The 16,341-nt window shown below is 41.8% G+C and overlaps 1 long non-coding RNA gene across 1 annotated transcript in view; it reads left to right on the top strand.

Annotated features, from left to right (window-relative positions):
• LOC115947709 overlaps nucleotides 1–16,341 on the top strand; it is a 53,301-nt gene that overhangs the window by 33,505 nt on the left and 3,455 nt on the right. Inside the window, exon 2 of the long non-coding RNA XR_004081562.1 lies at nucleotides 11,129–11,201. This is a non-coding gene — a long non-coding RNA (uncharacterized LOC115947709). The remainder of the gene's footprint in view (nucleotides 1–11,128; nucleotides 11,202–16,341) is intronic.

Below are 16,341 nucleotides of genomic sequence, written 5' to 3'. Positions count from 1 at the left end.
GAAGAGCCCAGATTTGTCTGTAAAAGAATGGCAGGAGGGTACTCTGTGGTATTTCTAATCCCAGTTGCTATAAACTATAACAGGATCTGCAATGCTATTGTTGTTCAGGTAGGTGCCTTGGCAGTTGTTTTCTTCTCCTGGCATTTTCCCATTATTTCTTCTTGAAATGCATATACAAGAAATAATATTTTATTTTATGGAATTGGTCAAAACTGGGGAAAAAAAAATCAATTAGAGCAGGGGCTGATCCTGTTTTGAAGGAACTTCTCACCATTGCTCTCTGTTCTCCAGGGCTGGTAGCTCTCTTCATTCCCAGGCATTCTCTTCATTCCCAGCTTGAAATGTCTGAGATGAAGTGCTATTAAATGTTATTAAATACATTTAGGAGACAAAAATCTACTACCTTGGTGGTATCTATAAGAACAAGTGTTTAAAATCTGCATGGAAAAAGAGAAGTCCATTTTTCCAAGTGTAGCAAACCTACGCTCAGTAATGGTTTCTGTCCAACTGAATCTCCATGCCCTACTATTAAAACCCAGGAACCTGGTAAAGTATTTATTTCCAAAAAACCTTTTTCCCCCCCACTGTCTGAAAATTGCCTCTTAGTTTTAAATTATGATTTTAAAACACACCAGAAATTTATTTTCCTGCATTGGTTATTCATTCTGCCTTAAGAATATATAAAAAGCAGATGGGAATCATTTTCTCTTACTTGGTCCAAATATTTCAACAAGTGGGTTATTTTTCTTACCAGTCTTTGGGCTCCCTGCTGTTCTTAACTGGATTATTTGAATAAATAAACTGATCCAACTTTGACCCTTTACTAACCATTCACCTGTGGCAGAACATGCAGAAATTAAGGGAAAGAAAGGATGTCTGCTCTGGTGAGGAGTGAGCTAATATCGCTTTACTATGAAAAGACATAAAATTATTCTTGTCTGAAACAAAAAAATCATGTGTTTTTGGCATAAATATCCCAGTTTATTTCTGATGTAGTTGAAAAACACCAAAACATTCCAAACAGGTTGGAACAGTTTGGGAAGGAAAAAGAAGGAAGGCTTACTCTAGCTACCTTATGGTTTACAGATGTTTCAGGGAGGCAGATAGACATTGCCTCTGTTTCAGACTTATCCCTGCAGGATTTTGTCAGTGTTCAAACTCATTTTTTCCCTTTAAGGCTTTGTCTACCTTAGCTACAATTGGAGGAAAGCAGGATACAGTCTAGCATACAGCAAAAGCATGACAAAAACAAACAGTGAGACAAAACCAGTTTCCGTTGTAGACAGGAAAGGAAAATTTTCAAAAAGTGAAATGATGAATAAAATAGGACAGACATCCTCCTTGTTCTTCAGGTCTGAGTGAATTAACAATACAAAGATGCCTATATCAGTGATCAGACACTGATACCTGTATCACTGATCGGTTTCAATGACAATACTGGGGTGGAGATGATGAACAAGGGAAGTTAAAAGCTGAGCAGCGCTGTAAGTAGGCAGGTCACAAAAGAGGTGTGGGTTAAATTCACATATATCATCCTTCAACTGCTTTCCAAGCTCTGATCAGGTGCAGGTTAAATTCACATATATCATCCTTCTATTGCTTCCCAAGCTCTGATCACCAAGGAGCTGAAGCTGTAGTAAAATGTTCCGGTGGGCTGTACCTAATGTTTAGGATTAAATGTTCTCATGCTGTGAATGACAGCTATGACTGAGGTGCTCTGACATGCCACACTGTGTAATGTTTCTGGCTTTCTCCTCATTATCTGGTCTTTTTGTGGAGGGATTACAGGAGCAATGGAAGTGATGCTATGATAGAATGGAAGTAGGAGTGAGGCTGAAGCATCACTTGTGTCTGGTGACCAAAGGTAAAAGTGACATTGATGTGTTGTCCCAGTGTGCAAGGAAACATGCACTGCAAACAGATGCAGCACTTGAAGAGGGTGTTACCTGCTCCTTTTTGTTTCTTCTGGGCTGCCAAAAGCTCCTGTTTGCTCAGATGTGCTGGTAGGGCTACACATGAAACTCCCTTCCTCCATTCAGTCCCCATGAGCTGAGGTAACCAACGCCTCTGAATGGAATTGTTTGGACTAAGAAGGCGTTGAGGAGATGCTCCTGAGGAGCAAGGCAGAGTGGTGAGGAGTGGTTTGCAGCAAGCTAAGAGCACTTGTCTCTTTGGCTGTCAGCATTGTATTTGTCCTTGGCGCCAGGCCCTGTGAATTTGGCACAGTAATTTATCATCCTGTAAACAAGGAGCTGGTTCCAACTGTGAATTCCAGGAGCAGGCATATAATTATAATGTTTTTACCAACTCCTTCAGCTAGAACTGCATTAGGACATTAGTTAACTATGGCAACTGAAAAACTAGATAGATCTGTAAAAGAAATTTTTCTCAAGCAATCCTCTTATTTTATATATAAAGTACTAATTAAAAATAATTTAAGATGTGGAAGAGTGTGTAGGTAATTGCATTGTGCTATAATTTCTCTTTATATTCAATATAGCGGAAATAACAAGGAGACAGAGGTATATTTGACAAGAGGTAGAGGAGATGACCCTACTCAAGATAATTTTGTTTCTGTATGGGACATACGTCACAGCTGCAGGAGTGTTCTGCTCTGGATGAGAAGGGTGTGCAATGTAATTTCAATGAAATATTTAAGACCCTGTTCCCAATGTGGTCCAGTGAACACTGTGTACTAGTGCCATTAACGTTGACTGTGAGGTGACATTGGATAAATCATTGCGTCTCTTTGTACATAAGCTCATCTACAAAATGTCTTCCTCACCTATATGTAGTGAAGATTCATTAGTTACTGCTTACAAAGTGCTTTGGAGACATAAATTAATACTGTTATTACTTTAACAACGCTGAAGTTCTGAGATCAAGAGGGCATTATATCCTCTGCATCCCACTGCCAGCTGGGGCCTGCAGTGACTGTCCATAGTAAATGCACCTTTCACATTGGTGTTTGCACACAGCTGTCATCTTCTGCTAAATGCCATTATAAATCCACATGGTCACTGGCTATCCACTGTCTATGAGTGCCCAGTCTTTTATAGCAATTAAGGAACAAATTATAATAATTTTTGCAAAAATTGTACACTAGAGATGAAAACCTTTTGCATGCACTGCTGTGATTTGGCACTCCAAGCAAATACAGGGTGATTTGGTTTCAATCATTCCTTCATTCATCTAATCCATAGCATTTCATTTCCCAGGCAAACAGCAGAATCATATCTGAACCTGGGGATGCCATTAAAATGAAACAAGTTTGAAATTCATAAATTTATTTCATGCCAAATCCCTGGGACACAATGGCATTGTTGTGTCTTTTCTGAACTTTCAGATGAATTTACTAAACTTATATATTTACACTTCTTAGCCTGTAGTTTAATATACAACAGGAGATCTCTCTAGCACAGTGAAACCATAGAAATCTTGATCAGAACTACTGAAAAGATATGCATTTTCATAAAATCTGACTAAAAATAGTATAAGCTGCTGAATATTAGATTTCCACCAATTAAAGTTAAATTGGATTTTGTCGCAAATTGGATGTTAACTTATATTTAGGTTTTTTTTTCGCCAAAAGGAACAGCACTGCCATGGAAATATAGAGGGGCTAAAAACTGGAAGTTCAACATTGTTTCCATGTTGATAAGCATACAGTTACAATCATGCCTCCATTTCCCTATGTTCTTCTGTTCTTTTGTATTAGGGCCTAATGGGTTCATTTCCACCACGAAGGGAGACATACATGGAGCTATGGAGAAAAACAGCTGTGTGTCTGGAATGATGCAAAACAGACCATGAAAATGTGGATGGGGCTACTTTCCTTTACCAGGAAGGGTTAATAGGAAAGAAAGGAGACCATGAAACCATGAGCATCATTCACTGATGACAAAACAAACAGAGAAGCCGCAGGTTTTTTGGCTTTGCTGCCATCTAGCAGAAGATGGACAGCCTGACATCCATCCACCCCCTGGCACAGAGAAGAATATTAGATTGTTGAGGTAGCTGGGGGATAACGTGGGTTATGGTTCAGGTCTGAGCTGGCCTTTCTGGCTAGTTGACTCTTAAAAGGTGGCTTGCTTCTGGAAGAGCAGATTCAGAAGCAGAACTAACAGAGACTCACTCCTGTTGCTGGAGGAGTGAAACAGGCTGGTCTCCCCTGTTGGCGCTGTTGGATTGAAGGGGATGTGCACCCAAAAGAACAAGACTTAGGAAAATTCAGGTGTGCCCTCTAAAGACAAATCTTCTGAGCAAGGTAAGAGCCATTTTCAATTCTGGGGAAAGGAAAGCACTCTGTGTGTGTACAAACCACATTTAAAAATAATCAGTTAACAATATCAGTCACCTTGATCAAGGTTTGGTCAAGGCATATGCTAGAAAACCCTTTAGCTTGCAACACATTTCAAGCAAGTCATTAGCTGATTCTGAGTTTATACTGCTTTATCATCTGAACGGTCTTGAACAAAGCTTAGTTACGTAATGACCATGTTAGGCTCCTAAATGAGTTTCCTTTCCTGCAATTATTAATCCTCCAGCTTCTCTCTTTCTTGCAATCTCATTTTCTCCTGTAGTGTATGGTCCTCTTGCAGGGACAGATAACTATGTCTTGCAGACAGTCATTTATGGTCTGTGTTCATTAGTTCACAGGCAAAGGAAGCAAAGCAGACTGTACTCTGATTTTCCCTTTGTGCAATGGAAACGGAACATTTATTATGGTTTTGCTGCTGAGGAGAAGTTCAATTGCTAATGTAACACAGGCTAAAAATCTGCAGAAAGAAATGTTTCCTGTTCTGGAGCAACTGAACTCACATGTGTTTTCCTGGGAGGGAATAAATTGGCTAAACCTGGGTTAAGGTGTTCTTGGGAAGCTGAGAAACATTATGATAATGCTGTGCTAAGGCTCAGACTAAGAATTAACCAGGCCACTCAGCCTGAAGGTTAAACTTTAAAAGAAACTGAGACAAGTGTAGATAGAGGACTATGCACAGAAATCATCCTGGTAAGTTTGCCCTGTCACTGTGTTCTTTAGACAATTGAAAGTAAATAAATTTCTTGCCAGATCTGGTTAGACTGAATTTTTTAAAGATGAAGTGAGAAGTTTTATTCCCATTCTTCTTCTATTGGACATCACAATACGACAAAGGCCACTTGCCTTTGAGGAGCATATCAGAAACTATGGGGCCCACACTCAGCTGAGTTTCTTTGATGCTGCTTTTTCCTAGGGCTTATGAATACAACAAAAAGTTACCTTCTAGGTCTCTAAATTACATTAGATTTCATATGAATGCAAAGATGTGTTTATTTGTTTAAGAAGTGCCTTGGGGAGGGGATATTGGCCACCCTTCCATGCTGGAAGGGCACAGGGCATGCTTCACCCTCCTCAGGGGAGCTGTCAGCTGGACAATGCCCTTCAGCCAAGTATGGGGAAGATCTCAAGGGCAGAGACTGCTTCACACATTCAGCACCTTCAGAGACACAAGCCTTCTCCAAGTGCTGTGCATCAGGGTATCACTTGCCAGGCCCTGTGGCTGGTGTGGGACAGGTATCACTCCATGAACATCTGCTTCAGAGTGTTGGGGTGATGGGCTCAGGGGAGGGAGCTGGGGAGCTGGGAAGTGTCCAAGGAACCATCATGGCCCATCAGGATGCAGGGGCTGCCTGGAGGAAAAGCCCAGGTGCTGTGGAACCCTGTCCTGGCCTATCCATTACAGGCACTGGGTTCTCCTCTTAACTTTGCAGCAGGGATATTTTAAAGTGATTTTGTTCCACAAGCCTCCTTCAAATGTTCCCTTTCCCCAGGTCCAGTAGGTCAGAAGGGAGTGGTGTCTCTGCTCAGATATGCCCCCATACCCAGCCTGAAGAGCTCACCCCACTCGTGTGGTGTCTGCAGGGCAGTGGCATGAACTGCAAGCGTGCCTTGTGGGCCTCAGCCTGGCAGAGTTCCATGGTTAGCCTCTGCTCCTGATTAAGAGGGAAAACATTCATGAATGCTTAGGTAAAATAAAGGACTTTGACCGAGAGAAAATGAGAGAGTAACTTTAGCTTTAAAACAAAATAGTTTTCAAAGCATATTGTCAGTGTCACCAAATAATTATTTTAAATCCATTTAACTCAAATAGACTACTTTGTCAAAATGAGAGTATCTCCTGCTGCAGAAATATACATTTCTATATCTAAAGCCATCTAAACAACACTATTGTGGCAGTATAATTATTATTAAAGCCAGGTTAAAGTAAATTGATTTTTGCATCAACACACTGATGCCTCTACAATAATTTCAGTCTTTCTGAAGTCCACCCCAATGTATGGGATGGACTTCATATTCCTTTATGAGCCGGGAATTCCTAAAAACTCTACAGAACATTCCTTTTTTATGTTCACCAGGTCCAGACTGGTGGAATGTGGGTTATTTTTGAAAGAGGATTATTTTTGAAGAGCTATCCAAACCAACATCTAAAAGCAAAGGATGTGTGAAGTGCCAATCAGATTCAAAGAAAGTGGAGTTATGTGCATGCTCCTTATATTATCCTGACTGATGGCTTTATTAAATCACTCATGGCCCTGTAAGTTCTTTCTGTGATAATTCACTTGCAGTTGGTCTGGTGATGGGAAGACAGCATGGGTTTTTTAGTGCAGTCTCCTTAACTGCAGGATGTTGTTGGTGGTGCTCTGAGCATACTTTAACTGGAGTTAATTTTTCAGGGAAGGAATTATGTTTTCAGATGTGCATATGGGCTCAGTACAGGATCCCAGCATGCTTTTTATGCAAGCAAAAATGCAGCTGACTAGTGGAGGTAGAGAGTCCTGTCTTTCTCTTCATAAAGTATGTAAGGTATTGCCTAGAAAAGGACAGTTTGTCCAACCAACATGGAACTAGCTAAAAAAATTTACAAAAATACAGTATTAGATGATAGATTTATGGGCTACTGATAAGTGACTAAAAGGAAAGAGCAAAGCTGCCTAAACCACCACCATCTCTCTTATGAGTGTGCATTTATGCCTTCTGGCATGCATTGATGATATTCCTTCACTCTTCAGTGTGTTTTATTCATTCCTTTTAATAAATTTACTGGTTTTCCCAGAGGAGAAGAAGGTGGATATTTTTCTAATGTCCCCTCTATAATATTTTCACTTCCTCACTCAAACCAACAGCTCTTTAAGTGCTGATAATTGAATGGACAGTCTAGCTTCCAGCAGAGCCTTTACATGTTCAGGAGGTGTCAGCCATGGAACAGTCATGGAATGATGCTCCAGTTTTGAAGCATGTTTTGAAGCATGATTTTACTCATATGGAAACTGTTCTCTCATATGAAGGCTGATAACTTTGTGGAAAAAATGCCAAGGGCTATCAAGGAAAAGACTTTCTGAAAATTCTCAAAAGCTGAAGTCTTTTTAAAAATGTTTTTCAGAAAATTAAAAAAAAATTGCAGAAAAATGTGAAGAATGACATCTCTCTCTCTCCAAGATGGAAACCATGAGCAGAAAAAAAATTATTGTCTGTGCTCCTCTGCTGTTGAGATATTTCCAGTCTCAGAGAATTTATGACTGCTTGTGAAAACTCCTACCTGGGTAGAAGAGCAATAAACATATGAAAAACTAAAGAAGATGCCAAGATAGTATCATATGTGTTATTTAAACTGTTTAGAAACTGGAAAAACCCCACTCTGTTTATATCATGCATAGATTTAATTTCTTGCTTACTAAGGAAAGCTGAAATCACTCACTGCTTTTTGCAATGTGATCACTTTGTAATGCTGGGGAAAAGAGTAGGGAGCTTTACATGGTAGAGATGGTCCCTGGAGGCAGTAGCATCATTTGATCCTTGGCACCGCCAGTGTCTGACATCATCTGAGACCAAAGACTGTCAGGTTAGTAGCTATTATCTTTACATAAAGAGGCAGCAGTTATGCACCTTAACTGTTGTTTGAAATTCCCATCCAACAGAATAACTGCCCAATGCACAGGTTATACTTTGCACATACCCTGAGGAAATGTATGTACCTGGCTACAAAGAGGGAAAATGAGGGCAGGCACTGGCAAGCTGGCTGGACCCAGAGGCCTGTTTTATTCTTGCAGTTGAGCTACTGTCAGCAATGCTGCATTTCTAGGAGCAGCTTGTGCATTCATTCCGGCAGGAGACATTGCTAGTTCTTGTCAGAAGCCCAGACTAAAGCATTGACTTGCTCAGGGTTCTTCTAACCTCCCCCTGTGCAGGACTGTATGTCACATATACATGCAAAAAAAAAATAACCCCAAGAAACCCCCAAACAACATTTTGGTTAAAGTATATTTGGGTTATGAGCATATTTGGGTCTTGTGTGCAGCATAACAGATTTCATTATTGAAGGCTGTCATCAATTTGAGGTCACTTGGTGAGAGCTTTAGCAGTACAAAACTGAGTGCCTGTAGTTTTGCTGGTGCTGGGGACTTGAGGTGGTTAATGTGGAGTTAAGAAAGCTTCTTATTCCACCTCACAGTTGGTATTTACTTAGAAATCAGCAAGCTGTTCATGTGGACAAAGCTTGGCTGAACTTGAACATATCAGCACTTGTGTAGTGAAGGATGCTCCCATTTGCTTGTCCTCTGAAATCCCCATTATTGAGATGCATCTGTGTCTAGGACTTTCTGGAAATTGTAAGCTTCTTAGGGCCAAAATAAACCTTTGTAATTCTCTATCTGGAGAAGGTGATTGGAAGAGGAACCAGCTGGAAGTGCACTAAGAGCTGTGACGAAATGGTGTTGAATAGATGGTGAGGAGCACTGCTAGCTGGGCTGTTAGGAGCTCTTGGAGACTATTCCTCTTCCATCTCCCCATTCTTACCTTTCTGAAAAAATATCAAACAGTACTTTTACAGGGTAGTAGACTCCACCTATCTATGTTAGCTAGAATACCCATACAGCACTTTTCTCAGATCTTCAAATACATCATGCTTGCTATGTGATTTTCCTGGCTACAGCAGACTGTGGTTTGGGCATGGTGGTGAAGCACTCACAGCCATTTGTTGCTAAGTAGAAACATTGCTTGGTTTCATATAAATTGAAATATTTTCAGTGTGTACAGCTCCCATTCCAGATGTGCTTTTCAATGACATGAAATCAGAAGCTATGAGCATTTTGGCACACTTTGCTCCAGGGACAAGGTGTTGATAGGTCAGAATTTAATTGAGATAAATGCAGTGAGATAACAATCTCATGTGATATAACCTTACTGCAGGCAATAAAAAATGTCTTGCAATGAGACACCTTGGCCTAACCACCATGCTGCCAAGATTTTTTTCTTAGGCAATAATTTTGTCCACATCTCCAGCTACATCCATTGTCCTGTACTCCTGTACTCCTGTACTCCTGTACTCCTGTACTCCCACAAGCCTAACAAAATGGAAAGACTTGGGAAGCAGACATAAAAGCAACCTCCTTTGATAGTCTTGTTGTTTGTGCAAAAAACACTCTCCTTGTAGTAGGTCATAATACGAATTCTGATGTGTATGTGTTTCCAGTGATATTTAATCCAGGTCTCAAGCAGGATTTTTTTAATCTATGTTACAGCATGACTGATGTGCTATAGGAGTGACTTATTCATCCCTAAAATTCTCTGGAACTGGATCACTATGCAACAGGATATTCATTGAAAAAATCTGCTCCCAAACAACAAAACAAAACTGCACAGTTGAATTACACGTTGGTAAGAATAGGAGGTGATTGTGGTAAGGCTGAATGCTGAATCCACTAAACCAAGAGTTTAAATAATACCTTCAATGTTTTATATATAAATATGTATGGATGTTTTACTCATGGTATAACTTTTACTTTCTTGAGAGAAAGCACAAAAAATTTGCCTCCTCTAACATTAACCACAAATGTGATTTATGGATTCCAATTGATCTGTGTGTTTCTGCTGACAAAATCCATTACTTACCTGAATGAGCAAAAGTTTTATTCTGCAATTCAGTAGAATCAATGACTTGATACAATAGGAAACAAAGAGAAGAGAGAAGAGAAGAGAAGAGAAGAGAAGAGAAGAGAAGAGAAGAGAAGAGAAGAGAAGAGAAGAGAAGAGAAGAAAAGAGAAGAGAAAAGAAGAAAAGAAAAGAAAAGAAAAGAAAAGAAAAGAAAAGAAAAGAAAAGAGAAAAAAGAGAACAAAAGATTTTTTACACTTTATTTATGGAAGTTCAACCATAATGCAACAAGGGCTCAATTAAAATATAGCAGAAAAGTCCCTAAGAGCAGACTGACACAGATTCATTTGATTCCTTAAAAAGTAATGACGTGGCATACAAGTGTTCTGGAGACAGTATGGTGTGGAACAGTCCACTGTTATCAGGACTAGATAAATTCTCTATTGCTTTTCTCAGAAATTGCTGAAGTGAGGTAAATTCCCTCTCCCCACTTCCAGGAACTTCTCTGTATTTCCTGTATATTGGAACTGCTGATTTCTAAATGACAACTTGGGACAGGAAAGGCAGGACTGTCCCCGTAGAGGTGATGCAGTTACATTCCCTTACATTCTCAAAGGATGTGAATGCACATCCCTGACTCCTCTGCTCCCATGAAAGGGGGTAGAACTAGAGAAAATTACCCACTGAAGCAAGATGGATGGGTGAGAGTTGTTCAAATGCCTGAACAATTGTGCCACTTTCCAGGCAGCACTTTTATGGATTTACCTCAGGTTGTAACATCTTCCCTGTTTTACTGAACTTAATTTGGATGTGCATTTGGTTTGCAGCACGGAGAGTGATGGGACCCATCAGAATATGTCAGAATGCAGTGATATAGCAGGAATCCATGGGAGAAGACATTCATATGAGGAGCTATCTTTTGGAAATGCAGGGTGTTTGACTCAAAGGGTTTCACCCTTGGTTAATGCACACAGGTAGAGGCAGTGCTGTCGTGCTGTCTCCAGCTGTTGTGCAGCGCTGGATGAGCACCACAGCTGTGCCAGCTAATGCAATCCCCCAGGAGACCAGGTGAATAGTTTCAGGGGATGAGAAAACTGGCATGAGAAAATATCCCCGTGCAATACTCAGTGACTGATTGCTTGGATTTGCTGACATTGTTTGCTCTGCAGAATTGTTTCTGAACCTGTGATCATCTCACAGTTGTTTCACATTTTCCTAGGTTGAAATGGAAATTACCTAGCTTCTATTCTGGTTCAGCTGTGGGTCGCTGTCTGGCTGCTGTTACTACAAAGGTTTTGAATTTATTTTCTTATTCTCCTCTTTCATAGAATTGGTTTCAGTTCAGCATCTTGTCCTCCAAAGTGTTTTCAATGGGTTTTTTGCCCCTCTCACATACAATTTCAAGCTGCTGTAAAAAACTTGTATGGCTGGTGAGCAGACAGGAAACAACTTGAAAGGATAAAAAGGACATAGAAAAATTAATTCCCTTCAGAAAAGAGCTTGACTATCATCAGTTATGGTTAAGCAGGTATTTGCACTTCAAGTGTGGCAATTAGATGCTGCAGTGCTGGGCTGCTGGAGGGATATGCAAACTTTTAATTATATGGCTTTCTGATAAGCTGCTAAGAACAAAAATCCACCAGTTGTAGCAAATGCTCTGACTCTGCTCGAGGAGAGTTTTAGCCAGATGTAGTAGGGCAAAATTCCCCTTGTGCCCCCAGGGTGGGTCACTGTTCAGTGAGCAGTGGCTGCTGCCCTCATCCCACAAATGGCTGTGGTTCAACTGGCCCTGGTGAGCGCAACAGAGAGTGACCACAGATCCTCTGGTTGGAAAGGTATTTAATCTGTCTCTTCATGCTGCTAGTCATTGATCCAAATGTCCTCTGTTTGAAGTACTGCTGAAGGGGGAAGTTTTTTACTCCCATCTGGTTATGATTAATCTCAGCCAGGCTCCCTTTGGCCAAGGAGGAGCCCAAGACAAGATCAGTCTCTCTCCCTCTTAATTACACTGGTTTAACAGGGAAACACTAGTAATTAGAGCCCAGAGATGCCAGTAGGCATATGTGAACATGGTGTCAGTTTACAAGGTGATGTGTTAAAGCTGATTCAAGCCTTTACACAATCTCTTTCTCATTACAGAGGTGTAATTAATCATTTTGTCTCATTAGCACACTACTGGATTAAACAGAGTCATTTTAACCTTCCTCCTTATCTTGGAATCTACTTTCACACAACTGAAGCAAATTTCCTTTGGAAAATATGATCAAGCCTTTGCATCTGTGTGGACTTGGCTCTGCAGAATGAAGTTAACTTTAGCCTTTTGGTTATTCACCTGAACTTGAATGACATGTTAAAGTCATTGTCTTGGACAGAGACATCCCTAATCCAGACATGTCACTGGCTAAATTGGGGAGCTTGGCTGCCCGAGTCTGAGGTGGGCTCCTTTGCTGATAAGGGCTGTGGTGAAGGGAGCTGAAGGTGAGACACTGCCCCTCCTTTCCCTTGAAAAGCAGCTGCTTTTCAGCCTTATGACTGCTCTCACCCAGGCTGGAGCAGCTGGGCAGCAGCTGTGTCTGGGCTCAGCCTCTGGCTTGGCCTCAGAGCAGCCTGGTCACTGAGCTGGGTCATTGTTGGGCTGCACCTGGCCATGGCCACTGTCCCTGGGCCCAAACCAGAACCTCGTGGGCATTCAGCTCCTGGCTGCTGAGGCTGCTGCCTCCCCCAGCCTTGCTACCACCCTTGGCTCCCAGCTATCCTTCCCTGGGGAGCAGCTAGCCAGAGCTGTGCCTTGCCACAAGTTTTTCCTGAAGGAGAAGGATCCAGGTCAGTGTCATGCCTCAGACCTTGTTGGTCCGTCACAGGCCTGCATGGGGATATATTTCAGGGAGGGATTTTTGCTACTTGTCTTTGCATCTCATTTTTCTTTTAATATTGGCCAAGCAGAATCCCTCCTTGAAAATGAAACAGAGCAAATAAGCATGACCCAATTTTGCATAGAATTACAAAAATAACATTTTTCTGTGCAAAATCATAATCCAGACCAAGATTTTCAGAGCTTCAACAGGCTTAAAAGGTTTATGAACCTTTGAGATTCATTTTGCTCTCTTTAATTAAGCTTGTGTCTTGAGAAAGCCAAGGGGAGTCTTACAAATATCTTTAAAAAACAACAAACAGCAAAGAGTTTGCTAGGAAAAAGCTGGTGGTCTGGTACTTTCTTCCTGTCTGCTGTTTTTTCCCAGAGATAACAATTTGCTAGGGTTGTGCAGGACTTTGCAGCTTGCCTTAACTTGAGGAGATGTCCAGAGAGACTCTTAACAGGGCAGAAGGGAGGCTGGCGCCTAAGTGAATCCTTTTATCCCCTACAGAGGCTCCTGGAGCTCAGCCCTAGCTGCTCTGGCAGGGCATTGCATAGTTATCTGATTATACCAAAATATATTCCCTGAAACATCTTTTCCTCTTTAATTGTGTATGCTGGGAAGAGCTTTTGCTTTCTCAGCCTCTTAAAATACTCTTGTTTCTAATGCATTTGAAATGTTTTTGTAAATGTCTTATATGCATAAGGGCTTCAAACTATGTGATTTCTGCCACACAATGATGGAGTGGAATCTTACATTAAAAATCAATGATCAGACAGCAAGGGAAAGTCACACCAAGACCATCAGGCTTGTACTGCAGGAGCACAAAGGCAGGTTTTGATGCTGTCCCAAGCTAGCAGACTCTGTCATGTCCAAATAATGGAAAGATCCAAGCAAGGCTGAGTAGAAAATCCACAAATTATTTTAAAAATTATTTTCAAATCAGTGAGTATATTGACCTGCTCAACAGGGCTGCTCCCTGCACCCTTTCCATTGTCCTCCACATCCGGAAGCTAGATCCTCAGCTCTTGTGAGTCCAGGTGATATTCCTGGTTGCTGTTTCTCTGGATTTAGAGAAGTCAAAGGCTGCTTTGCTCAGTGATGTGCAGTAGATAATGGGTAGAATTAACAACTCCAGAACCAGAAGACTGACTCTTCTCCACTTCAGGCCAAGGTAGACCAAGAGTGGGTCCAGTGAAGTCACTGGCATTGTGTTACTATAAAGAGAAGAATACGAGTGTTTGAGTGCTTGCCACTCAGGTCTAGAGTGTCTGTAGAGATATTTTTAACCATCATCTTCTAAACATCCTAGGTTCAGTACAATAAGGAAGAAAACCCTAATGGAGATGAGCTGCCAAGTGGGGGATTGTCATTGGAGCAAGCCTCAGAGCAGAGCTCGTCAACTCTTCCCTAACATCTTCTACCTTATGTTCATTTAATCACTGGTGCCTTTCAGGCACAGAACAAATCATTAGCAGTTAATCAAGATTTCGAAGGGATGCAGGGTGATTAAATTACAAGCTGGTTGGTTATCAGTGAGATGCAGAGACTACAGAGAGGCAAAGCTTTTTCTTTAGTATTGAAGAATTGGCTGCCCAAATAAGGGACATATTTCCTTCTGGACAATTTATTGTGGGATTTTTATTTCTTATTTTCTAGGCTTAAAAAGTCTCCCTTTTCTTCGCAAATGATTAAACCTGGTCCAACTTGGCCCATTTCAGCTGCTGCTACAGGCACTTACCAAGATGCAGTATTTTACATATATTAGTGGTTTGTTTGGTCTCACTACATTGCCTTTGCAATCACACCATGCTGGGGGATCGGAGTGTAAACTGCTGGTTCATAGCTGTCAGTTTTGAAACAAGAAAGCAGCTGTTGGAGAAAAACAAGTTTCATGCTCCCCTCCCACCCAGATTTGGTATATTATCTATGAAATTACACTGTTGTCACATCCAAGGTGAGAAATACCCAGCCAGAGGCAGGGGAAAGGCACAAAAGCCTGGCATCTGGCATTTGGGGCCATAATGAGATTTATTTATTTGGAAAATGCAGTAAAATGGAGGCACTCCAGCTGAGGCAGAAGGTTTTGTCTCCTAGGAGGTCTGGTGATAGCAGATTTGGAGGTCCCAACATTTTGTGAACAAGAAACGCAGCTTTTTGCCACCCACAAACAAAGTTACCATGGCCTGCAAGGGGAATGGGGGAAGGCTTTGTGCTCTCAGAACTTAAGCCAGTGTTGACTGACATGATTAGAATTCATTTCATTGCTCTAGGAATCCTTGGAGGAAGTGCTTGAAAAAATATCCTAATTCTCATTGCATTTCTGCTGCAATAAATGAATCTGGAAAGAATCTGGACACTAATGCTTCCTGCACGCATGGATCTTCTCAGATGATCACAGCATGGCTTGAATTTGCCTCAGTTGTGTGTGCAGCCCTTCTTTTCACTCTTTTACATCCCAAGCTATTAAATTCTAAATTTTTAAGCAGGCCATGGAGCCTTGCTCAGGAGCCCTGGGCTGGAAGGAGAAAGCATTGCCATGACCCAAGCAAGCCTAAGGAAATCCTTCTTGTTGACCAAGACAGGTGGTGAAGACCTGCTTCCCTGGCCATGGTGGGAGCAGGCTTTGCTTAGCTGCCCTTGGAGGCTTTCCTTTTGCTTGCCTCTGGCTGGGTTTGCTGGCAGTGCTCAGCACCTGCCAGCACCAGGGGGTCTCTCCCAGCTGGCTCTGGGCTGCCCAGCCCAGGCTGGGAAGCAGTAAGACATCCATCCAGAATGGTACTGCTTGTTAATTTCCCTTTTTCATAGCGAGAGCTGAATCGGATGGAGTTTGGTGCACTCCCCTATTTCTTACTTCAAAAAAAAGGGAGTTCCAAATGCACCAGTGAGCACAAGAACTGTTGGAGGATATAGCCCTGCTCTACCTCAAGGAAAAGATGGCCATGGTCCCATCAGTGCAGCTAGAACAGGGTTAGGGCTTGTTAGTGATTCTCATAATGTATTTAATCTTACTAAACTTCTATTTTTTCTGAATCAATTGAAAGGGAAAGGTATTATTTTTGGAGTAGCAGGTTAGAAAAAGTCCAAAAACAACACTGAGTGAGCTGCTGAGTTTTCCTTTTAGAAATGATTTTTGAGCATTTCACCCCTTTGCAACTCACAATCATTTTAAAGTTGTTGTTGGTGACATGGGGCATTGACTCACACTTCTCTAATCCCAGGAAGGGTAGGGCTGCAATACTGGGCTTGCTGAAATCAATAGTGAACCTGCCGTTGATTTTAATGGGAGCAAACTTAGTTTTGGTGGAGCTGCGTCTTCTGTGTGTGGTTAGGGAAGGGCAGGAGAAAGGGAATGGGAAGCCCCAGGTCTGTGGCTGTTGTCCACTTGCTCTTTCCAAGCAGGCGGTGGCTCTAAGGACGCAAAGCAAGTGCCAGCTGCTCGGTGTCTGTGGCCGCAGTCGGGCAGGCACTGCTGCCCTCCTGTGGAGAGCAGGACAGACGGACGGCCGCAGGGACACAGGGCTCCAGCGTGGCTCTGGGGCGCTCCCGTGGCAGCCAGCTGAGGATCACCTCGCAT

The sequence above is a fragment of the Geospiza fortis genome, unplaced genomic scaffold, assembly GCF_000277835.1.
Source record: "Geospiza fortis unplaced genomic scaffold, GeoFor_1.0 scaffold166, whole genome shotgun sequence".
In the NCBI taxonomy this organism is placed as follows: domain Eukaryota; kingdom Metazoa; phylum Chordata; class Aves; order Passeriformes; family Thraupidae; genus Geospiza; species Geospiza fortis.
This window is presented reverse-complemented; position numbering and strand designations above follow the sequence as displayed.